The following is a 25,984-nucleotide window of genomic DNA, read 5'->3' on the forward strand; positions in this document are numbered from 1 at the left end:
ACCAGTTAAGAATATTGTCCAGCCATAGGAGAGCTATTTCTTATTTAATACAAATTAAAATTCCTTTAACATTATATACATTATTTTTGAAATAAATGTTAAATATTTAGTACAATATTAACAAAGCTATAATACAGGTAACTAATTTCAATATAATATACAATTTTTAAGAATAGAGTTCTAAAATAATCACTTTTATTATATTAATCATCCTCAACTCTTTTAATTGTGTATATTTTTATTTTTAATATGATTGAGAGAAGTCTGGCAGATAAAAGTATATTTAATCCCTTAAAACATAATGCTTATTTAGCCATGAAAAATATTTTCATCTAGTATAAACTATAGATTCTTTTACATTTATTACTTACATTTCTTTGCATTAGAAGCAGTCATTTTTATCTGCTCCAAACAATGGGGTTGAAATAATGGACTGGATAAATAGGCTGATGTTTTCCAATAATTTCCTCCCTTAAATGTCCCAGGTACAGTACATACATCATGAGCCAAGGACCATTTCTTTTATACTCCCCCAGCGTGTTTATATATCCTTGTCAGCACCTGACAGTTCCACAAACTGAGTACAGAGCAGCATTTTTCCTGGATGCCTGCAAGCTGCATCATCATCACCCAGGCACCACCCACCCGCGTTGACCTGCTGATTGATTCAAAAAAATTTTCAGCAGGTAGGATGTTTATATTTTCTCTTCCTTTCCCTTAAGCAGCTTTTTTGCAAAGTCTTGTCTCGAACGTGTACACCAGAAAGATGGAAATGAACAGCAGGCCTCCTAACGATGGCCATGTGTGTAAGGAGAAGGGCTAAATATCATATTGATTTTTGCTTCTGGAACTGAACACACTTTCAGTTTCTGGAACCAAGTTTTGTTCCTAGAATGGAAGAAAAGACATCTGTGTCATCACCTAAGCCAGCCTGGGGCTATCCGCCACAGGGCTCTTTCCTACCGGAGGTATGACGGGTTTTGCAATTATAGTTTTTTGTCTATTTGGTTTGGTTCATGGATGGAAAGGCACTACAGTGAACTGGAAAGGAAGACGATGGTACTTGTGACAGCCCTCGTTTGTATCCATGCCTGAGTCATAAACATCCATAAATCATCAAAATACCAAAACCACCAAGCTGATGAATTTAACCTTAAAGCAGCAATCTCCCCATAGCTGACTGTGGATGATTAACTAGTAAGAATATGTCATCTAGGAAAGAAAAGAAAAATAGAGGCCAAATGGAGACGCAGTACCACGTAGGAAAGGAAACAAGGTGAGACAGAGAAGGAGACGAAGTCTCAAAGTTCTGTTTTCTCCTATAATTTAGAAAATATTAGAGACCAAATGATGTTCAGAGTAAATTGCTTTTGAAAACTTCCACTATTAATAACAAAATGGTGTAAATGAACTGTGCCTGACAGCTTACAAAGGGCCTGTCACATTCTGTGTCACTTAATACTTTGTGGTACATTAGGCTATTTTATAACATGAAAAAACTATAATAAGCAAATTTAGAAAAAAATTTAAAAGTAGTTTAATAAAATGTTAATGAGACTACCTTACAGATTTTAAGGTTTTCCTTAAAGGTTTTTTGTAAAGGTTTTTTGTAAAGGTATTTGTAAAGGTTTTCCTTTTTCTTATATAAAAAATGATTTAAATTATTGTACAAATTATTTAACACAAACTTAAACACACAGATAGAAACATAGGAGAGCATCAATGTCCATGATGGGACACGAAACATATAAAGTCAGAAAATATGTACATATAATTCAACTTTAAAGCGCCTAGAACTACAATTTTCGAGTGCCTACGAATTCTACATACCAGATTTAGATCGATGTACCCAGCCAGTCTCAGGGAGCGCTGACTATTACATGACACAAAGCACAAACAAGAATGTGTTTTCAATAAACAGAAAGCACCCAAAAATAAGGCGAGCAGAAGTACATGTGCTCACCTGTTTCCGAAACTACCCATCAGGACACATCCCTTCATCTCTCACTAGGACTTAGCAGGAGCAGAGCCCAGGAGGGTCGGACTAAAGAAAAACCTTTCATTTCAAAAGAAACCTTAGAAGTTGCTACAAAAAAAAAAGTTCCCCCACGCTCACACAAGACACACATAGGAAAACGGTGCGAGGATAGAATGGGCACCTTCACTGTCTGGGCTCCACCATGTAAAAACTGGACAGTCATTGTTTTGAGTCTAGAGCCTGTTGTTCTTACATTAGTTCATTACCTTTGATCAAACACATATACAATGTACTGTGCCATGTTCTCAGAATACCTACTGTATAAAAATATATTTTATACTGAAAATGTATAAAAAATAAATAGCATACCACATAAGAAACACCATCTGGGTTTTATGTGTGTACACAATCGTAGCAGCGCACAAATTGTCCAAACCCTGCTGCCACATCAACAGAGCTCCAATGTCAGCAGTCAGGTCGGACACGGGGCGCGGGGACCCAACCTGCCTGGAGAGATCCGAGAGGTTGCCGAGGTGGAGGTGAGCTAAAGCATGAGTATGATATCACCAGCTGCAACTGAGGCAAGGAAACATAATGCACGGAGAGGAATAATACAGGTATACACACAAATGGGGAGTGACAGGCTGGTGTGCACCGGGGACCAGAGGAGAAAGATGTGGACGCAGGCAGGAACACGGACAGAGAGTGATTAAGGTAGTTCAAGCCCGGAGGTTGTAAGGGTTTGCATTAGGATGTAGGAGCACCATGGTGGCAATAATCGAAAAACACATTATGAAGAAAGGATTAACAAGTGGATTTGGAGGAAGGAGTTTAAGAGACAAGAGGAATGAAAATAAGATTTCAAGTGTGGATAACGATGACAGCAAGAGGGAAACATCCTTTATCTACATAGTATGTAGGCTTTCTAGGTAAAATTTATTGTATATACATAGCTGGAGGGAAATGTCTTGAAAATAAAAAAGGGTAAGTCATTCTTTGGTGTAACGACTTGTAAAGAAGATACAGATGAAAAGGTTTTCATCCATATCAGAGGAGTTAAATAGCTTGTCAGCAACTAGAATAAACAAATCAGGTTCAAAACGTGCTTACACTTAATAGGAATTCAATAGCAGGTCATTCTCATGAATCCCATAGGTTCCCTATGTATTAGGTCATAAGATCTCGTTTGTCAAGCTGGGGCTGGCCGACAAGGTCACCCCACTCCCGTCTTTGATGGCTGTCAGGGTTACTTTCCCCTGGTATCAACCAGAGGAGGGAGGCTTTTTAAAAATCATGTCTAGAATCCACACTTTCTCCATTTCCCTCATTTTCCCTGCTCTGGCAACAGAAGTCTTGCCACAGTCAGTTCAATATCAGCATAATTCAAAGAAATTATCAAATACATATTATATTCTCTTAAAGTAAATCTCAAATGCATTCTTATACTCCTCAGCTGGTTTGGCAGATGTACAAGGTCTTTAACATTTCCTTCATAATCATGCACATTATTATTTCATTTTGACACAAACTCTGATCCTCAGATTATCTTTTTCTTCCTAATCTATTTATACTACATCTTCCGCCTAGCTGTTGATACCGTTATCATTATTTTTTGGAACACATTGTGTTTTTTGGAACACAGAGGTCTTTTGACTTCTAGACATAGTTTTTGCCTTTAGGGTCATTTTTCCCTCAACGACTAAGAGGGTGACCTAATAGTATCTCCTAGAACTGTTCTTTGCTCGGTTGCATTTTGTGTTTTTCATGGGTCCTGGGCAAGACTGTCAGTTTTGTTCCCTTAGATCGGGCTGTGTAAAACTGGGCTTTCCCTAACCTGGGTTTCTCTGACCTTGCCCACAAGTCTTCCTAAAGGCTATCTTTAACCTCAGTATTTAGGGTCAGAATAGCAAGGACCCTTCTTTCTATCTGATCTGGAAGGACACATAAGCAACCGCAAACAGCGGTCCCCTCTGAGAGGGGGCCTGGAGGTCAGGGGAGAACAATGGAAGGTAGATTTAATGAATATGATGTGTCTGGTTTCTTTCTAATTTTTTTACCATGCAAACAAATAAGCTAGTAAATTACAGTCTTTATAGCTGTTATGCTCCCCTCTGCCATTTTCTTTTTTCTTATTAAAAAACAGTCTTCACATATACCAAGTCAATTTCCAAACTTCATCATGAGAAAGAACTTTACGTTGATTGATCCTATATGATGTTCTAGATACTCAATCACCTCATTAATTCTAATAGAAACCCCAAGCTCACAATCTTGTAAGGCAGATGTTATCTACACTTTACAGAAGGGACCAAGGCTCAGAGAGGTTTAGTCTCCCCCCCGAGGTCAGATGGATGCCAAGTGCTGGAAATGGGAATGGGACCCACAGTGTGTGGCTTCTAAGTTCCTGTTTTGTTGTGTTGTGCTTTATTTTTCCCATTCATAACAATATCGGCAATACAAATTCAGCTTCCCTTCATATAAGCACCTTTCAAAATACTACTTTGAATAAATCTGTGATGTATTCTTACATGTGAACAATCCTCATCTTGCTCAAACAGTTTAAATACTTAAAACCCAATATTTATATATATAACAGTATTCTCTTGTTCCTCACCATCTGTTAAGAAGAGACATATTTTGCCACAGACATCAATATGTTTTTTCTTTATGTAAGACTTCTAGTGGAAACATTATTCATTCTATTCCTCTAAACCAGGGTTTCTCTAGCTCATTCCTACTGACAGTTGGGGCCAGATAAATCTTTGCTGGGGGGAGTGGAAGGAGCCATCCTGTGCAATGTAGGATGTGTTATAGCATCCTTGGCCTCTACCCATAAGATGCCGGAAGAGTACAGTTGCACTCCCCCCTCAATGACAACCAAAAATGTCTCCAGGTATTGCCAATTATACCCTCAGGCACCCCAAATTAAAAACCACTGCTCTAAACATATATTAAACTTAAAAATTTGTCCATGTTCAACAGCTGAGGAAAGTGATTTAGAGGAGGTAATTATCTTGCTCAACGTCTGAAATTATGATATACTGGTATAGAATTCTAACTCAGATGTGACCAACTTGCTCTCCCTGCTAATATAATATGAGGCAGTACATGCTACCACAGAAAGCTTCTTACCCTCATTAGAAAGAAAAAACATTTTTAGCAGTAACATGGTGAAACAAATTGTTAGAAGATACTGTCATGTGACAGACATATCAATCAATATAAAACCAAAATACTTGTGTGAGAAATTTCACTCTATTCTTTATTTTCTGAATTTTTATCTTATAATTGCTGAAATATTTTAAATAAATTCTGGAGTTTTTTGAAATTTTTTTAATTAGGATTTTTATTTATAAACCATGCTTATTCTATTACAGTTGTTTCAGTTTTTCCTCCTTTACCCCCCTCCACCCATCCCACCCCCACCCCCCACTCCCACAGTCAATTCCCACTCTGTTGTCTGTGTCCATGGGTCATTCATACATGTTCTTTCTCTAGTCCTTTCCCCTTATTTCCACCATTGTCCTCTTTCCCCATCCTCTCTGTTCACTTCCAGTCTGCTCCATGTTTCCGTGCCTGTGGTTAATTTTGTTCATTAGTTTACTTTGTTGAATAGAGTCCACTTATAGGTGAGATCATACGGTATTTGTCTTTCATCAACTGGCTTATTTCACTTAGCTTAATATTCTCCACTTCCATCCATGTTGTCACAAAAGGGAGTTCCATCTCTCTCTGTCTTTCTTTCTTAAATGCAGATTGATTTTATTTATTTTTTTAAATGTCAAAGTTAATTATAAAATATTTAAAAAATTTAAAACCATTTAAACCAACAATTAAACCAACATTACACCAGCACAGAAATAATCAATTAGATCAATGAAATAAAATGCGCATTCTAGAGGCAAATGTACATATCTGTTTAACAATGGAATATATGATTAAGTTGATATTTCAAATCAATGGGGAAAATAAGGCTTACTCAACAAATAAGGTGCATGGACCACTATTATTTGAAATAAAACAAATATAAAGCCCTATTTCACACATTATACAAGAAATATTCAGGTGAGTTAAAAATCAATATGTAGAATCTAAGGAGTTTTAGAAGAAAATAGAACTAATATTTTTCATGACCTTTGAAGTATTCAAAGCCAGAAGCTATAAAGTAAATATTGACAATATAACTATATTAAACATTTAACTATATAGTAATATACATATAAAAAAAGTTCAAACACAAGGAATAGGATAGGAAAGTATTTGCAACACACCTAAAACATGGTTAATAGGTTTTTTGTTTTTTTGTTTTTTAGGGGGAAAAGTTCTATAAACCTTTAATCAATAAATGGACAAAGAATACCAAAAAGTCATTTAAAGCTTTTTTTTTTAAATAATAGAAATAGGCAAGAAATATACTAAAACAGGTTTAGTTTCAACAAATAGTAAAGGAACAATGAAAATAACACCATTGTCACAATCAGATTAATGAGTATTAAAAATATTGGTAATATCAAGTATTGGCAATTCTGAAAGTAACTGAGTATTCATAGAAACTTTTTCTTCATCTTAAAACAGTCCCTTTAGCATATTTCGCAGTGCTGGTTTGGTGGAGGTGTATTCTTTTAGCCTTCTTTTGTCTGGGAAGCCCCTATATTTCGCCTTCCATTTTAATTGAGAGCTTTGCAGGGTAGAGGAGTCTTGGTTGCAAGCCTTTGCTTTTCATGACTTGGAGTATTTCTTGCCATTCCCTTCTGGCTTTCAGGGTTTCTGTTGAGAAGTCAGATGCTAGCTGTATTGGGGCTCCCTAATATGTTACTACCTCTTTCTCCCTTGCTTACTTTAGGATTCTCTGTTTGTCTTTGATATTTGCCATTTTAATGATGATGTGTCTTGGAGTGGGCCTCATTGGGTTCCGCTTGAATGGGACCCTCTGTGCTTCCTGGACTTGTGTGACTTTTTCTCTCCTCCAATTAGGGAAATTTTTCCATCATTACCTTTTCAAACAGGTTCTCTATCCCTTCTTCATCCTCTTCTCCTTCTGGTAACCCTATTATGCAGATATGATTACGTTTCAGGTTGTCCTGCATTTCCCTAAATGCCTCTTCATTCTTTTGAGTCTTTTTTCATTTTCTTGCCCTTTCTGGGAGCTTTTTTCTACCTTGTCCCCCAGCTCACTGATTTGGTCCTCAGCTTCATCTAGCCTGCTTTTGATTCCTTCTACTGTGTTCTTCAATTCAGAAATTGTATTCTTCGTTTCCTCTTGTCTTTTATTGATAGTTTCTATGTCCTTTTTCATGCTGATATAGTTTGCAGTAAGTTCCTCGTAGTTTCCCTGTAGTTTCTGGTAATTCTTTCTGAGCTCACTGAGCTCATTGAGCTTCCTTATAACTGTTGTTTGGAACTCAATACTTGATAGTTTCCTTGCCTCTATTTTCATTTAGTTCTCTTTGTGAGGATTCCTCCTTTCCCTTCAAGTGGGGCGTATTTCTTTGTCTTCCTATTATTTGTGAGACTCTTCTCTTTTGCTTCTGCTTCTTAAGTTGATCTGTCTTGATTTCGTGACTTTGTGGTGTGAACTTCTATGGTTAGAGACTGCTGTTTTTACTTTCTGGATCTGCCTCTGATGATGTCATATGTTGACCCTGTGTGACCTTAGACAGTCTGTTTGAGACTTCCAGTAATCTACTGTTTGTGGCTGTCTCCTTAAACTGTTAATCTAGTCACTCTGCACTCAGCAGGCAGCTTAGACAGCACAGGGCAGGGTGGAATCCCCTAAATTATGGAGTTTTAATATATAAACTGGATTTTTTTATGTGGTCATTTCCCTGTGAACTACATTTACCAACAGAAATCTGAGAGCTGGGTAATGAAACCAGGTGCCTCAGAGAGAAGCAGCATCCACCCATGCTTCTCGGAAAGAAATTATTCTTTCTTCTCAGTATGTAATACAAGAAAGCATTAAGTTGGCATTTGCCATGAGTGGTCCACATTTTCCCTTCAATGGTTCAGGCTGAGTTGGCAGAGGCTGGGAGATATCCTTGAAAACTGAGTCCTCTCCAAATTAACACTTAATATGCTCATCCCGGTGAAAGATACCGAGGGCAACGACCCCGGTGCAGGTTCTGAAGACAGCTGTTCCCCTCAGCTGCTCCTCATATTGGCAGCCACCCCACATGGCTGTTACCTGACACTTGAGGCAGCAGTGTCTGGGTCTCTAGTCCCTCACATCCTTCAGAGAAATCCTCCCCTGTGACTGACTAGTAAAGAGTCTCTCATACTTCCCCCAAGACAGCACCTAAAGACCTCTGCTGGGACCTCCAGCAACCAGTGTGCTATATCAAGAAAAAGGGTGTAAAATGTTTCAGGGTGCTTTAGATTTCATAAAGCAGTTAGTCTCTGTAACACATATAGTGGCCCCTCAGCTCCCTTCATGTCTGCCCAGATTCCATTCAGTTGTGGGAAAGCTCTCATGCAGCCTTTCACTGCTCAGAATGCAGCCTTCTGGAGCGCATCAGCTGACCCAGCTCCAGCTTCGCCTGATCTCAGGTCTCTAACAGACTTTGCAGTAACTCCATTTTCTTTAGATATCCTCTCATAAAGCACAAGAGCATACGTGCCAGTCAAGCCATAAGAACTTCCCGGATAACCCACACTTCCTTCAAGGAATAAAATTCAACTGTTAGATTTACAGGGAAGAATCAAAAGTTGCCATCAACTAATTCCATCTTTTCAGCCTTAAATCCAAGCTTACATAAAGCAAACACTTGAGGGCCACTGAACATAATAGAGAAGCTCTGGCAAGATCTCAAGTTAACTAAAGCACCACCTTGCAGTAAAAGTCAATAAAGTCAAATTTTGGCACATAACCCTAAGATAAAACAAAACCTCTAAGTATTCTAATCATTTGTTTTTGCAGAACATATAACATAAGAGTGTGGTGGAGAAGTATCTATGTGTATTGAAAATATCAGGTGAACACTATGTAAAGTACCAGTATATGATTGTCTAACTACTATGCTGTACACCCAAAACTAACACATAATAAAATTTAAAGAATAAAGTGGATGTAACATAAATTCTTAAATAAATAAAATTTGGAAAAACAGTTTGGCAATTCCTCAAAATGCTAAACAGAGACTATCCATATAACCCCAAAATTCCATTCCTAAGTATATATTCAAGAAAGAGGAAAACATATGTGCATGTAAAAACTCATATAAGTGTTCACAGCAGCTAATTCATAATAATCAAAAAACGGAAACCCCAAATCAGCTAGTGAATGAATAAACAGAAAGTGGACTTGCCATATAATGGGATATTATTCAACCCTAAAAATAAATGTAGTACCAATAAATACTACAACATGGATGAACCATGAAAATATTATGCTAAGTGATAAAAGCAAGTCACAAATGATTATGTACTGTATGATTGTATTTATTTGAAATATCTCAAATAGGAAAATCTATAAAGAAAGGAAGTAAATTAGTGGTTGCCTAGGCCCGAGGAGTGGGCAAAGGTTGGGGGAAGTGGAAGAGTGACTGCTAGTAGGTACAGGTTTCTTTTTAAGGGTGACGGAAATGATCTAAAAATTTATTGTAGTGACAGTTACATAACTCTGTGAATATCCTTTTAAAACTGAATTATGCAATTTAAATTAGTGAATTATATCTTAATAAACTGTTAAAAAAATAAATAAGCAAAACCAGAGCAAATGAATAGAAAGGCACAGAACTCTTTTGGGTCCAGAGGCAAAAAGACAGTAGTAAACTGACACATTAGTCCCATTGGCCATTTTAGAGTAAATGTCAAGAGCAACCTGGGACATACAAAAGAAAAAAAGCTCTGAATTCCTTTACCTTTGTCTGTTTTACAGCTTTTGAAAGTATAAAAAATAATAAAGAGAAATTTTTTTTTAATTAATTTATTTACTTTTTAAATACATTTGTCTCTGCCTTCCCCCCCCTCTTTCCCTTGCCCCCTCCCACCTTCCCTCCCTCAGCTCTTCCCCTTTGGTTTTGTCCATGAGTCCTTGCTATATGTTCCTTGACTTTCCCCTTCCCTTCCCTTTCCCTGCCCCCCCCTTCCCTCTTGTCTCTGTTGATTTCTTTTCCTTTCAGTGTTGCTGGTCATATTTGCCTTGCTTCTTTGCATTGTTGGTTAGGTTCCGCTTATAGGTGAGATCATATGGTATTTGTCTTTCGCCCCCTGGCTTATTTCGCTTAGCATGATGCTCTCCAGTTCCATCCATGCTGTTGCGAAGTTTAGTACTTCTTTTTTCTTTCTGCTGCATAGTATTCCATTGTGTATATGTACCATAATTTTTTGATCCAATCATCTACTGATGGGCATTTAGGTTGCTTCCAGCACTTGGCTATTGTAAATTGTGCTGCTATGAACATGGGGGTGCATAGGTTCTTTTGTATTGGCGTTTTGGTGTTCTCAGGGTATAGTCCCAGCAGGGGAATCGCTGGATCAAAAGGCAGTTCCATTTTCAGCTTTCTGAGGAAATTCCACACTGCTTTCCATAGTGGCTGCACCAGTCTGCATTCCCACCAACAGTGGACTAGAGTTCCCTTTTCTCCACAGCCTCGCCAGCACCTGTTGTTTGTGGATCTGTTTATGATGGCCATTCTGACCGGTGTGAGGTGGTACCTCATGGTGGTTTTGATCTGCATTTCTCTAATGGCTAGTGATGCAGAGCATCCTTTCAAATGCCTCTGGGCCCTCTGTATCTCCTCCTTAGAAAAGCATCTGCCCAGGTCCTTTGCCCATTTTTTGATTGGATCGTTTGTCTTCTTGGAGTCAAGTCGAGTGAGTTCTTTGTATATCTTGGAGATCAAACCTCTATCTGATGTATCATTAGCAAATATATTTTCCCAAATGGTTCGCTCCCTTTTCATTTTGCTGATGTTTTCTTTAGCCGTGCAGAAGCTTCTTATTTTGATGAGGTCCCACTTGTTTATTCTTTCCTTTATGTCCCTTGCTTTAGGAGACATATCAGTGAAAAAAATTGCTGCGTGGGATATCTGAGAGTTTCCTGCCAATGTTCTCCTCTAGGACTTTGATGGTGTTGCGACTTATATTTAAGTCTTTTATCCATCTTGAGTTTATTTTTGTGTATGGTGTCAGCTGATGATCCAATTTCAATTTTTTGCATGTAGCCATCCAGCTCTCCCAACACCATTTGTTGAAGAGGCTGTTATTGCTCCATTTTATGCTTCTGCCCCCTTTGTCAAATATTAGAGGTCCATAGAGACCTGGGCTTATTTCTGGGCTTTCTATTCTGTTCCACTGGTCTATGGGTCTGTTCTTGTGCCAGTACCAGATTGTTTTGAGTATAGTGGCTTTGTAGTAGAGTTTGATGTCCGGTATTGTGATCCCTCCTACTTTGTGTTTCTTTCTCAAAATTGCTGCAGCTATTCGAGGTCGTTTATGGTTCCATATAAATTTTTGAAATGTCTGTTCTATTTCTGTGAAATACGTCATTGGTATCTTAATAGGGATTGCGTTGAATCTATAAATTGCTTTTGGTAGTATGGACATTTTAAGGATATTAATTCTTCCAATCCATGAGCACGGTATATGCTTCCATTTATTTGTGTCTTCCTTAATTTCTTTTTTCAATGTTGTATAGTTTTCTGCATACAGGTCTTTTGTGTCTTTGGTTAAATTTATCCCTAGGTACTTTATCTTTTTTCGTGCTATATCGAATGGTATATTTTTCCTGATTTCTTCTTCTTCTATTGCATTGCTGGTGTACAAAAACGCCTTTGATTTCTGAGTGTTGACTTTGTATCCTGCTGTTTTGCCAAATTCACTTATTAGGTTGAGGAGTTTTTTGGTAGAGTCTACAGGGTTCTCTATGTACACTATCATGTCATCTGCAAACAATGATAGTTTTACTTCCTCCTTTCCTATTTGGATGCCTTTTATCTCTTTCTCTTGTCTGACCGCTGTGGCTAGGCCTTCCAATACGATGTTGAAAAGAAGCGGTGAGAGCGGACATCCTTGTCGTGTTCCCGATCTTAGTGGGAAAGCTTTCAGTTTTTGCCCGTTGAGTATGATATTGGCTGTAGGTTTTTCATATATGGCCTTTATTACGTTGAGGAATGCCCCATTGATTCCCATTTTGCTGAGTGTTTTGATCATAAATGGGTGCTGTACCTTGTCAAATGCTTTTTCTGCATCTATCGAGATGATCATGTGGTTTTTGTCTTTTCTTTGATTTATGTGGTGTATCACGTTTACTGATTTGCGTATATTGAACCATCCCTGCATCCCTGGGATGAATCCCACTTGATCGTGATGGATAATCTTTTGAATGTATTGCTGGATGCGGTTTGCCAATATTTTGTTGAGGATTTTAGCATCTATGTTCATCAGCGAAATTGGCCTGTAGTTTTCTTTCTTTGTAGGGTCTTTATCTGGTTTTGGGATCAGGGTGATGCTGGCCTCATAGAAGGAGTCTGGCAGTCTTCCCTCCTCTTGGATTTTTTGGAATAGTCTGAGAAGGACAGGGGTTAGCTCTTCCTTAAATGTTTTGTAAAATTCTCCTGGGAAACCGTCTGGCCCTGGACTTTTGTGTGCTGGGAGTTTCTTGATTACTGCTTCAATTTCCCCAACTGTTATCGGTCTGTTCAAGCTTTCTGTTTCTTCCTCCTTCAGTGTTGGAAGATTATACTTTTCTAAAAATTTGTCCATTTCATCCAGATTTTCAAATTTCTTGGCATATAATTGTTCATAATAGTTTCTGATGATCATTTGTATTTCTGTGGTATCAGTTGTTATTTCTCCTCTTTCATTTCTGATATTATTAATTTGGGTCCTCTCCCTTTTTTTCTTGATGAGTCTGCTTAAAGGTTTGTCAATTTTATTTATCTTTTCAAAGAACCAGCTTCTGGATTGGTTGATCCTCTGAATTGTTCTTTTTGTCTCTATGTCATTCAGTTCTGCTCTAATCTTGACTATTTCCTTCCTTCTACTTGCTCTGGGATTTATTTGTTGTTGTTTCTCCAGTTCTTCAAGTTGTAGTGTTAGGTCTTTTATTTGAAATGTTTCTATCTTTTTAAGGTAAGCCTGTATTGCTATGAACTTCCCTCTCAGGACCGCCTTTGCTGTGTCCCATAGGTTTTGGACAGTTGTCTGTTCATTTTCATTTGTTTCCAGAAATTTTTTTATTTCTTCTCTTATCTCATTATTGACCCATTCATTGTTTAAAAGTGTACTGTTCAGTCTCCATGAGTTTCCAAGTTTTTGAAGTTTCTCTTTGAGTTTGATTTCGAGTTTCAAGGCCTTGTGGTCTGAGAAAAAGTTTGGTATTATTTCAATTTTCCTGAATTTACTGAGGCTTGCTTTGTGTCCTATCATGTGGTCTATCTTTGAAAAACTGCCGTGAGCATTTGAAAAGAATGTGTATTTTTCTTCTTTGGGATGTAAGATTCTATATATGTCAGTTAAGTCTCTTTGATTCAGTGTTTCATTCAGTGCCACGATATGTTTATTAATGTTTTGTTTGGAAGATCTGTCCATTTTTGACAGTGGGGTGTTGAAATCCCCTACTATCAGTGTGTTGCTATCTATATCTTTTTTGAAGTCATCCAACAATTTCCTTATAAACTTGGGGGCTCCTATATTGGGAGCATATAAGTTTACAATGTTGATGTCTTCTTGATAGATTCTTCCTTTAAGTATGATAAAGTGCCCCTCTGGGTCTCTTAAAGAGAAATTTTTTTATGATCCCTGTTGTAAGTTCACCACATTGGAAATACGTTTGATCTAAACAAGACGCAAGTAGTGTTCACATAATGTTATAAATTAATGAAATGTTTATTTTTATCTAAATTCCTTCCCAGTAACTATGCCAATAACAATTAGCAAACATGCTCACAACATCTGCAGAAGTTAAAATATAGAAGTTCATGTCTCATATGACTTACATTCTGCAGAAAAGCATGAAATGATGAGGGCAAAAAGGAAGTGTTCCTTTTAAGTACCCTTGGAAAGGATGGAAATTTTGTGAAATTGGTAGTACATCCATTATTTGTGTAGTTTAAAAAAGAATATAAAATTATAATGTATAATATCACATTCTCTCATTCTGAAGTACACAGCTTACTGATGTATTATTGAAATCAATTTTAAATGGATCCAGTTATAATCAACCCCCTATAGTACATGCAAATATAAAAAAGTTATTTCCAATAAATATAGTAAATCTCTATTAAAATCCACTTGTGCATCTATGACAAACATAATTATGAGCTTGTAAGAGTTCCTTTCTAGAAGACATAAGAAAATATCCTTGCAATCTTAGATCACATATTAAAGGAATAGTTATAAACTAAAAGCTGAGAAATTGGACTTTATGGAAAATAGAAATTCAAGGAATACCCTTAATAACATGACTATACAAGTGACAGACTATGAGAAAACATCTATAGTACACATATGACATAATTTCAATGAAGAATACATAAGTAGTTCCTACAACTTGAAAAAGAAGAAAAACAAACAACCTAAGTTTTTAGAAATGAGACACTTCAAAAAGAAGAGACCCACAGGCCCAACATGAAATTGTTGCTCAATAGCACCAGTTATCAGACAAATTCACATTGAAATCACCATTGATGCCAATTCACACACACTAATACCCTTAAAATCAAAATGACTGATGATACCAAATGTTAACATTGAGGTGGAGCAACCAGAATTCCCACACATTGCTGATGAGTATAAAATGATGCAACCTCCTGGGAAAATTTTTGACACTTTGTTATAAACATAAATCTATCCTCTAATCTAGCAACTCTAAGGGATTGCTGCTATGTATTAGGAGGTCACTATTGGCCTTTGCTATTACAGTTTAAGTAGATAACCCATTTGGCAATCTGTCAACACAGGAATCCTTTCTTATTAAGCTTCCTGCCCCGAGTGCCTACTATAATGTCTGGCTTAAATTAGATGCTTTTAAAACATTTCATGAAAGAATAAATAAATGAGCAAATGAACAGATTTTTTTATGGTTAGAGCCAGGTTTTGAGATGAATGGTTGACCTGTGAGCCATTTTAAAAAAGAATCATCACCATCAAAGCTATTTAGTACATATTAGATGAGCTAAATTAGTACGGGTCCTTGCTTACTTCCCCTAGGAAAATCCAAGCATACCACAATATATATAAGACCCATCACAGTAAAGGTCTGCTTCCTTCCGCATCACCTTCCCACAACCCATCGTCCATATGCTTCACTTCCAAACCAGAGTCCCTCAATCACCTGGCCCTCTGTAAAAGTCATTTCTTCTGCCTATGGAATCATTCCCTTGTGAACCTGGAAAATTCTTCAACATCCTTCATCAAAGAATTTCTGTTAAGTCATCTCTCACCATTCTTTTCCTTCCAATCTGCAACCCCCAGCACCATTTAATACTCTTCCCTCTGCACACCCATGGCATTGCACATGTTTTCCATCATGGCTGACTCTATAATCATTTACGTGGGTCTTTTCCCTATTGGTAGAGAGCTGTTGAGTTCAGAGATCATATGTCACTCATTTTTGCCTTTGTAGGACCTGGTGAAGAGCTGGAAATACAATAGATGCTTAATAAATATCAGATGACAATTCAATAAACAAAGCAATGGTACTTTGATCGGGATATCCAGTGTTGGAGTAGATGCTTAAATCTACTTTACTTTTTTTTTTAATTTGAAGTAAATTTTATACAACTCTTTTTTTCCAGTGCCTCAAATTGGTAAAACTTGGTTCCTTGGGGAAGCTTTTTACTCTGCTATTTCGCAAATGCTTTTTGAATGTCAGCCAGTTGGAAGTCTTGTGGTGGGTGAAGGATAGAATATCATGAAAAATCTTCCCAAGTTTCCAAATAATTGTATAGGTACAAACTCTGAATGACAAATGAGGTTGCAGTATGTCATTCTAATACATTTATTACCTGGGAACAGAGAACTGCAGAGTGTAGAGGCCAGCACACGTGCAGAAGTCTTTAAATCCTTACTTCTTGTACATAGTTTTACAGAGGGAAGGCTAAAGCACAAACGGTATGACTGTTGAATCAATTTCCATTGTTTTAAGTTTTTGATCAATAAATAAGGACACTGAGGACAGAAATGCCTTCAAAACTTCTATAAATTCATCAAATATCATCACATTAGATAAAGCAAAAACATCATAAGATCTGACATGATAAATTTCAGGTGCCAATAGGCAGTCAAGAACATACCTGGAGAGCCTCAAAATATGTTGAAGCCCCTTCTTACTTTCCAGCATCAACCTAACTGCTTCAATGAAACTTTCCCCAGAAGCATTCTTAAAGCAGCGTTCCACGTGCAGTTGCTCATCAAGTGTTCTTGGGTGTCTTTACACAGACTAAACTCATCTGATTCGCTATACTCGGGAAAATACGTAAGAATTCAACAGTTGAAAAATTCAGAGGAGAAAGACTAAAACATTACAAAAAGAAGAATTAGAAAAATGTAGACATCTGTCATTTTCAAAATCTGGAGAAAATCAAAACCCGGATTTTCTTCATTCAGCTTCATCCTGTTCATTTATATATCATCCGGGAACACACGGAGCCACAGAGGTCCTGGAAGGCCTGACACTGGAAGCATCAGAAAGAAACAACTTTTGCACAGTGGGTACATTTTCTCAGGTATTACTTATCTGAGAGCTGCTCTTTTCCTGCCAAAAAAGCCAAGGCTATCTAACAACCTCTTACTGCCAGTGCAAGGAGAGGAGCCACAAAGCTAAGAGAGGACTTTCAAGAGACAGCACAGTCATATCCGGTAACTGGGACTGGGGGTGGCAGTTCCAGAGCCTGCTCTGAAGGAGAATAAACCTTCTGTAACAAATTAGGAACACAGGTAGTTAAAGCTATAAACTGTGAGTGATAAAGTCTTTACAATAATTAACAGCAGAGTAGTACATATGGGGACAATAAAAATACTCTTCTGCCGGGGTAAATGTCCTAATACAAAAACATCAAACAAAGAAGAGTAAATAATGTCAGATTCTCATCCTGGAATTACACAGCAAAGTCCAGGCTTAGTGAGGTCACTGTGCCCCACCAGGTGTGGCTAGAGTGAAACTGCCCACCTTAGGAATTTTTGAGCACAGCTCGAATGAGTGACAATTACAGGCCTTCTCCCATTTCCCAGTAAACCCATAACTTCCTGGATACATACACAATTGGTATAAAAGAGATAACAAACACTAAAAATGGATCACACCAAATTTCTCATTAATTTGAAGGTCACAGGAAGGAGGATGCTGGATATTTAGTTTATATATATGTGTGACTGTGATTTTTTTCCCCAATTAAGTTTGTGAAGTACAATTCGTAGCAAATGTGTATGTAGCTAATTATTTAGTAAATTATTTAGTAAACTAGACTGTCTACAGTATTTTTCTGATGGTATGAGCTTAACTCTTTATAAATATCTTTATAAATAACATAACCTCCTTTGAAATCATTTTAGAGGACTAACTCAACCAGGAAGACAACCCAACAGGCACCGCTAAGAGCAGACAAGCAGACCACCATTAAGAAAGGTACCCATGCGCACCCCATTCCTATGTGATTCATTCCACAAGAGGAGGGACCCAAAATAGGTCCTTGCAGAGTCTTTGGTCCCTTTGTTTTCCACCTGAACATGGCCCAGTGCCCACCACATCCTGACTTCCTTCAATTAATGCCTACTAAGGTCTGAAATATTTTAGACAATTATATTTGCTTTGTGCTTTATAATTATTTACTATGAGCAGGAACTTAAAATAGTTACTTACTATTGTTATAAAAAATAACATCCACATAATGTTTGCCACGTATCCGGCTTACCATGGGGTTTTTTTGTAACTTCTTTGAGACAACAAGGAATAGAACTCAGTGTGAACTCATGCTTAAAACAGAAATCCAGTTCTCGTTGCCATTTCAATGAATCCCAAGTATCTGTGCTCACAACAGTAGGTAATAATAAAAACCTGCTGCCTACCTTTTTTCTTTTTTATCTAAACCACAAAAATATTATATTGCTGCAGTTAGATAGTACTTCAGGTTATGGCCAAATTTCTCTATGTGTTTCTAGCACTGCATAAAAACAAGGTAAGCATACTCAGAGGACTTGAGTGACTGTTAGTTAAATCTTTGTGTTTCTCCTTGCTTTGGGCCTCACTTTGTGTTTCTCCTTGCGTTTGTGCAACACCGGTCCTGGCGTGGTCCTTCTCTGGCCCTCAGATACATTTGCTCAGGCTCCTTTGGCTTAGATTTCCTAGCCAGACACTTCTAATTAACTAAATGAAAGGGGCTTAGTAAATATTTGTCATATCTGGGATTACATTAAGACAGGGTATAGGGCTGGTGGTTGTGCTTACTATGTGAAGATAGAGTTTCAAATTCCTCTCTAATAGTGTTTGAGGACAGAACCAACATTTCTTTATGGGCCAACATTTTTTTTTCTTTTTGTCTCTGTCTACCCCCCACCACTTTCCCTTGCCCCCTCCCTCCCTCCTTCCCTCCCTCAACTCTTCCCCTTTGGTTTTGTCCATGAGTCCTTGCTATATGTTCCTTGACTTTCCCCTTCCCTTCCTTTTCCCCCACCCCACCTCCCTCCTTCCCACTTGTCTCTGTTGGTTTCTTTTCCTTTCAGTGTTGCTGGTATTATTTTCCTTGCATCTTTGTATTGTTGGTTAGGTTCCACTTATAGGTGAGATCATTTGGTATTTGTCTTTCGCCCTCTGGCTTATTTTGCTTAGCATAATGCTCTTGAGTTCCATCCATGCTGTCGCAAAGTTTAGTAGTCCTTTTTTTCTTTCTGCTGCATAGTATTCCATTGTGTAAATGTACCATAATTTTTTGATCCAATTATATACTGATGGGCATTTAGGTTGCTTCCAGCACTTGGCTATTGTAAATTGTGCTGCTATGAACATTGGGGTGCATAGGGCCAACATTTTTTTAATCTTCATCCAAGGATATGTTTATTAACTTTTAGAGAAAGAAAGGAGGGGAGAGAGAAAGAGATAGAGAGAATCATTGATGTGAGAGAGAAACATGGATCAGTTGCCTCCCGTATCTGCACTCTAGGTATGTGCCCTGACCAGGAATTAAACCCTCAACACTTTGGTGTTTGGGATGACACTCCAACCAACTGAGCCACCCAGCCAGAGCATATGGACCAAACTTAGAAAACTGAAAGTCATTACTTTTCTATGCTTTTAGAGCCCTGGTTTCACTTTAGGTATATCAAGCTTCATTTGTAATGTTCTTTGATATAATGGTAACATTAAATCAGTAATTGTCAAAAAGCTTGTGAAACAGACATAGCTTAATTATGTTACTGAGGTTACAGACTACAAAATTCCCAAGTTTATGCATCCATTTCTTTCTAGCAAAACACCTTATTTTTTTCTCCTTTTACATTTATTCAACACTGCAATGTACTAAGTACTGTTCTGAGAACTGTGTGTGTATCTCATTTAAATCTCACAACAATTCCTTAAATAGACTCTATCATTATCCCTCTATTATTGGTAGAAATCTGAGGCATAAGAAAGGTAAGAGACTTGCCAAGATTACCCAGCCTGGCATTAGAAAGCTGGGCTTACAACTTAGGTAGTCCAGGCCTAAAATCCATGCCGTGATCACTGGACTCCCACACACCCTCTATACTGTTTTTTAAATTGGCCATTAAATGAGTAACTCTCAAAATAAGGTAGCCTCTGTTAGTCCATTTTCTGTTGTGAGAACATCCTCCTTTTCTTCAGAGGAAACATGAAACCACAGGAGAAATTTGTGAGCACAAAAGACATTCCAAGGTAGGCTGAAAAGATACTATAGAAGCCACTTTATTTTAGCCCAGCCCACTAAAGTCACATCACCTGTAATCCCTGAAGCTTGGTGTCTCTCTCCCCAGTCTTTTCTAAGACCAGGATTTGTAATAGTGGCTTTGAGCAGTGGTTCTCAACCATCCCCCTACCCACTGGGAATATTTGGCAATATCCGGAAACCTTTCGATTCTCACAACTGGGTCAATCTAATGCATAGAGGTCAGGGATGCTGCTAAACATCCTGCAATATTCAGATAGCTCTCCAAAACAAAGAAGTATCCAGTCTTAAATGACCACAAATATCCATGGCAGGGGCAGTGTCTATTTTTGGTGTAATGGCTTCTCTGGATCAGATGTAGTGCACAGTACTAATGAAGTATACCTCACCTCTTCCTCACTGCCCCAGCCAGCTCATGTGCAATACCTTTATACGGCGCTGATGAGCGACCTGACTGTGGAGTCTAAGGAACTGTGGAACCTAGTCAGCGGGAACACATGCTGTAATTGTCACGTAACTATTGAATTATATAAGAAGGAAAACTTCGACAAGGAGAGGCTGTCAAATTAAGAGAAAAACAAATTTCATTTGCTCATCAGAAAAAAAAAAAAAACAGCACAGAAATTTAGCAGCCATCAAAGATGTACTATTGTCACTTTTGCCCAGCAGATCCTAAGGGGGAAAAAAAAGTCACAGGAAACACGTTTGACTCATGCTGTGATATTGGAGCAGTTACCTACAGGGAAGGAATGAAAACAAACTATATCCACCTACTCAAAGAAAGTTTCATAAAGAATTTTGACTCTGTGGAAATAAAATTATCATGTAAAAAACCCTTTCTGTAGAATATAACATGTAGAAATGTCCTTGATGACAAAAAAATTTTCTTTGGGATTTCCCATTTTTGGTACTATTTTCAACTACAAAAGGAGTCAGAAAAATGGTAGTAAATCAAAACAAAGTCCATGAAATGCTACACTTCATGCACAAAACGCTGCTACTTAAACCTTAGTATCACGATGGTTTAATACTAAAAACTGATGGTTGCATCAGTTTTCTGTACTGAAACTACCTAACAGCTAATATGTCACCGACTCAAATTTTTGTACAAAGGTATGAGTTCTCTGAGGCTGGAGTTGCAAATGAAGAAAAGTGACACCCACAGGAGAAGCTCATTTATTACCTCCTTAGTTTTATGATCTAACCAATGGTGCTGTAAGCACCATCCTCAACACAGAGCTCTAAATTCTGTTTTCCTTGTAATGTGCTAACTTCAAAAAGAAGGTAGACATTTCTGAGCTAGTGGACCAAAGGTCAATGTGACACTTAAAATCTACATAAAAATTTGTGCTTATCAACTGCTGATTACGTACAGTATAGGTAGAGTCTCTACTATGCTCTGTATAGAATATAATATTTGCAGAAAAAACAGTGCTGTCCAGAATCCTAACCAACATGTCACTAGGCCATTTTTCATACTTCAGAAAGGGAAAAGAATACAGGAAAATTAATAAAATAGACCATACTGAAGATATGTCTCTAAAACATATCAAGTCTTTTCCCTACATAAGAATAAGAAACGACACAGTCTTCTACAAAGAGGGATTTCATTACTAAAATTAACATAAGTAAAATGTTCAGGAATGTTGTCTTTAAAAAACAAATTCTGCCCTGGTAGGTGTGGCGCATTTGGTCGGGAGTTGTCCTGCAAACCAAAAAGTCTCTGGTTGATTCCCAGTCAGGGCACATGCCTGGGTTGCAGGTTTGGTCCGCAGTTGGGGGCTGTGAGACAGGCAACCAATGGATGTTTCTCTCTCATGTTGATGTTTCTCTCCCTCCCTTTCTCCCTCCCTTCCCCTCTCTATAGAATCAATAAAAGAAAAATAAACAAGTAACAGACAAATGCTTTTGGAGCTTGAAGAATAATTTTAGAAATGCAAAAAGTTACAGAATGAGAAATATTGTGATGGCTAATTTTATGTGTCAACTTGGCTGGGCCATGGTACCCAGATGTTTTGTTAGGTATTGGTCTGGATGTTGCTGTCTGGTATCTTTTAGATGAGATTAACATTTAAATTCAGTAGACTCTGAATAAAGCAGATTAGTTTTCATAATGTGGGTGAGCCTCATTACTCATCTCATCAGCTAAAGGCCTTAAGAAAAGAATGGACTCCCCTGAAGAGACAGGAAATTCTGCTGCAGTTTGTCTTTGACTTGAGCGGCACCATCAGCTTTACCCCGGTCTCCAGTTCTGCCAACCTACCCTACTGATTTTGGACTTGGTAGCCTCCAATCACATGAGACACTTCCTTAAAATAAATCCATCTCTCAATATCTCTCTCTCTCACTCACACACACTCCCCACACGTACACTTTATTGATTCTATTTCTCTTGAGAACCCTGACTAATACAATAATGACCTCAGTTCAACATTGTTAAAAGAAAAATAAAGAGCACAACTCCATAAAAATTAAGAAATTCAAAGCATTTATGGGTTATCTATTCAGTTCTTTTTCAAATCTGTTGGGTCTTTTTCACAATTCCCTGTTCCCTGAAGAGGTTTTCAATCTTGTCTGTTATTTAAACATAGTTGTCAAAAATTTTGTTCCTGCTTTAGTAATCATTCAATTTCTAATAATCTAATTAATTTAAAGAATGTTTCTTCTTTGTTTTTTCTGCAGGTCCTCACATGTGGTGTGCTTTGTGACTTGCATGATTAGTCATTTTTACAATGAGCTGCTCATTTTGTGAAAAACTATTTGTGGGAATCCTTTGGAACTAGGATGGCTCCAGAGAGAACTGCTATGGCTTCTGGAGCAGCTCAGCTTCGACCCCGCTAAGAATAAAGAGCTGACCAACCAGTTCCCAAAGCGGCAGGCCACAGTGGAGCGGACCAGGCTTATGAAGGCCAACCACATCTTCTTCCTGCCGCACCTGCTGCACATCTTGCTGCTAAATGTGGTTTCCTGGGTCACTCTTTGGGTTTTTGGGACATCCTTCGTGCCCTTCTTCCTCTGGGCAGTGCTGCTCAGAACAGTTCAGGCCTGGGTCCAAGCAGACTGCACCATGATGTTGGTCTTCAGCGTCTCTTTGTGAACCACCTGCCACTTCACTTTGTGATTATCACCCACAGGGGGCCTTTGCCAGTAAACCACGTGAAATTCCAGCACCTTGCTAAGTCCACTGTTTCCACAAAGATACACACACCGACATGTACCCCTTCCTCGCTGCCTTGAAGAAGATTCTCTCTATGGAGCTTGGAGAAAGAAAAAGAACATTCCATACAACCAGCAGCCCAAATATTTCTTCCTGATTTGACCCCGTGCCTTGCCTCTTCTCTCCTTCCAGTGGTATATTTTCTGTTTTGTTATCTGGCAGAAGTAGAGGGACTTGGAGTGGATGATCACCTTCTGCACCGGCCTCTTCCTCACTTTGTGCCATGTTGGGACTGAAAGGCTGCCTGGGCTTTTTCTTCGTGGTCAAGTTCTTGAAAAAGAGACTGGTTTGTGTGGGTGACACAGATGAACCACATCCCATGTACACTGATCATGGTGGGAACACTTTACTTGCGAAGTGACCCTAAAAATAATGATCACAATGTGGTTCTGTAAAATATGAATGAAAAAGCTAAAATTGGGCCTTTAAAAGTCACCATTAATTAAAATGCTTTGACTAAGCTTTAATATATCTTTTGTCATATGATTTCACTTTTAATATTCTTTTTCCTTTTACTTCAGATCTTCTGTTTTTTTCTTGAAATAAGAAAAGTAATTTAAAAATAAATTACATTAGGTTAAAAGGTAATCACAAAATAATTGAGTATTTCCAATGTAAAAACCCATAGTAACCTTGCTGCTGTTAGAAATCTGAGTATTTCCTCTATATTACACAGGTAGATGCCAGAAATTACGGCTTAATGTACATTTTAAACACATGTCATGGTAGTTTCGAAAACATGGTCAATGATAATGCCACAGTTGACAGTTATTGGAAAACTTGTTTCCCTACCGGATCAGCCCTGGGTGTCCAAACGACCCCAGGACTAACCTGAATCTAGTTTACAAGTGGTGTTGAAAGGGGAAGGGAGTTCTTAAAAATATTAAGAGTCTGGATGGGATGTTAAGTAGTACAGAGAAAGATGTGAACAATAGACGTTCATCAGGGGAAGAGAATCCAAGAGAGACATCAGGACTCTGAATCTAATTTAATAGATCAGAAAGGGGGATAGGAGAGGAATTCTTACAGATATCCAAAGTCTGGAAGTATAACCCAAATGGGAAGCAAGGGCTAGTGGGCTCCCAATTAGTTGCAGGGTTTTGGGACCCAGAGAAGTATAAAAACGTTAACCAACCATGGGGTTCCAGCATTAAGAAACTGGCATTAGAACCCAAGTGAAAATCTGGGCACCTGATGAAAGAGACCACGGCAAAAAAAGAGCATACTTATGCTCTGAGGCAAAGGCTCTTGGTTCCCTCCCTGGGCAACAGAGGCCACACCCTAGGCAGACTGATGCCACAGGTAGGGACAGATAGGTCTGCCTCACTAAAGTAGGTGGGCACACAGCAGCAAATGCAAGAAAATGCTGTCAGCCTATATTTCTCATGGGTTTTGATAAACCATTCATTCTAAATAAAAATCAGAATATAATTTCATATTCTACAAACTGACATATGCATTAGTAGAAGTTAAAACAATAAGTATTTTAATATATCAGGAACCTAAACAACTTGAGAGAAAAGAATATTGAAGATAGCCAAATTCAAACATTCCTTATTTGGATGATTTTATAGATTAAACGGACATGCTGAGCTATGAAACTGCTATAAAGAAGATCTTTAATACTTTGACCAAGAAATGTAGCTTCACTTCTTTCTGTTATAAGGTTTTAAACAAGATTTAGCTTAAGTTAAGGTAATAACCAACTTACTTCATTTTATTAATTTTTTTAATCTAATCTTGCCTAGAAAAATGATAGACTCTCACACTAACGTCTGATTCACTGGAATTTCTGTGCAATGAGCACACCTGGGCTAGTAAGTAAAATCAAACAACATAGTTTTTATTATCTGATGTTCTACCTGTGCTATTTGCTGACAGGCTCTTCCTAAGGCTTAGGCTGCAAGTGGGGATAAGGCAGAAGGAATGACTGCAGCTCCCTCCATTCTTACTGAAGCTATGGCAAGGAGAAGCAGTGGAGGACTATGATTCCTATACGCTCTGTCACTAAACTTGAGGAAACCAAAGGTATTGATTAACCTGTATTTTAACCCTGGCTGCACATTGGAATCAGCGGCCTCATCAAATTTAATGGATAATTTCAAGGAGTGTTACCTGCACAAGGGAATTTTCCTGAAGTGCCCCACAGGCTGCTCCTGTGCTTCCAGGTATAAAACCGCTGAGTTAAGAAAGTACTCTTAAGATTCAGAGTTTGGGATTCAATTCTGTGTTCATCTTACATTTTATCTGACTTAAAGCATGTCACTTCACCTATCTAAGTCTATTGCTTCACCTGTTTAAAAAAATCTACCTCTCAGGGTTGATATAGGGGTTAAATGAGGTCATCTATTTAGGTTCTAGAACTTGGAGCACCATAAGCTCTTAATAAATGACATTTGTGGTTTTTGCTATAGTATTATTAGTTTATTTGTTGATGACACTGAGCAGTAGTATATAGTGATTATGAAAGCAACATTGACATGCGTCCCATTCTAGAGGAGAAAAAATATCTTTTTCTTCTATCCTAGAAGAATAGAGTTCCTAACTGGGACTCCTGTAACAAAAGGTATTTGGACAGGAGAAAAGCATACATTTTTTAAATATAAGTTTAACATAACACAAGAGCCTTCATAAAGAAATGAAGAACCACAAAAGCAATTAAACCTGAGTGTTTTTATGCTAGGTTTGATGAAGATTGGAAAGGTGTGAAAAGGCAAGTTAGGACAAAGAGTATGATGAGCCAAGTGCAGTAAACTGGGAGAAACTTAACAAATCCTTTCTTTCCTATTTCTCTCTCTGTCCTTTTAGCTTATAAATAAGGATGCTTCTTTCTTCTGCATACAGTGGGTCTTAAATTTTGCTTCATGAAAGGTTGGAAAGTCCTTCCTGTACCTGCCATTTCTCAAAATCTTCCAGGTTCAAATATTCAATATAATACCAAGGTGCCAT

At 37.9% G+C, this 25,984-nt stretch overlaps 1 pseudogene; it reads left to right on the top strand.

Moving 5' to 3' along the window:
* Positions 1 to 1,241: 1,241 nt before the first annotated feature.
* Positions 1,242 to 25,563, top strand: LOC129072505 (acyl-CoA (8-3)-desaturase-like; annotated as a pseudogene).
* Positions 25,564 to 25,984: the final 421 nt, after the last annotated feature.

The sequence above is a fragment of the Pteronotus mesoamericanus genome, unplaced genomic scaffold, assembly GCF_021234165.1.
Source record: "Pteronotus mesoamericanus isolate MK-2021 breed Mesoamerican mustached bat unplaced genomic scaffold, CSHL_Meso_final contig_32, whole genome shotgun sequence".
Taxonomy (NCBI): Eukaryota; Metazoa; Chordata; class Mammalia; order Chiroptera; family Mormoopidae; genus Pteronotus; species Pteronotus mesoamericanus.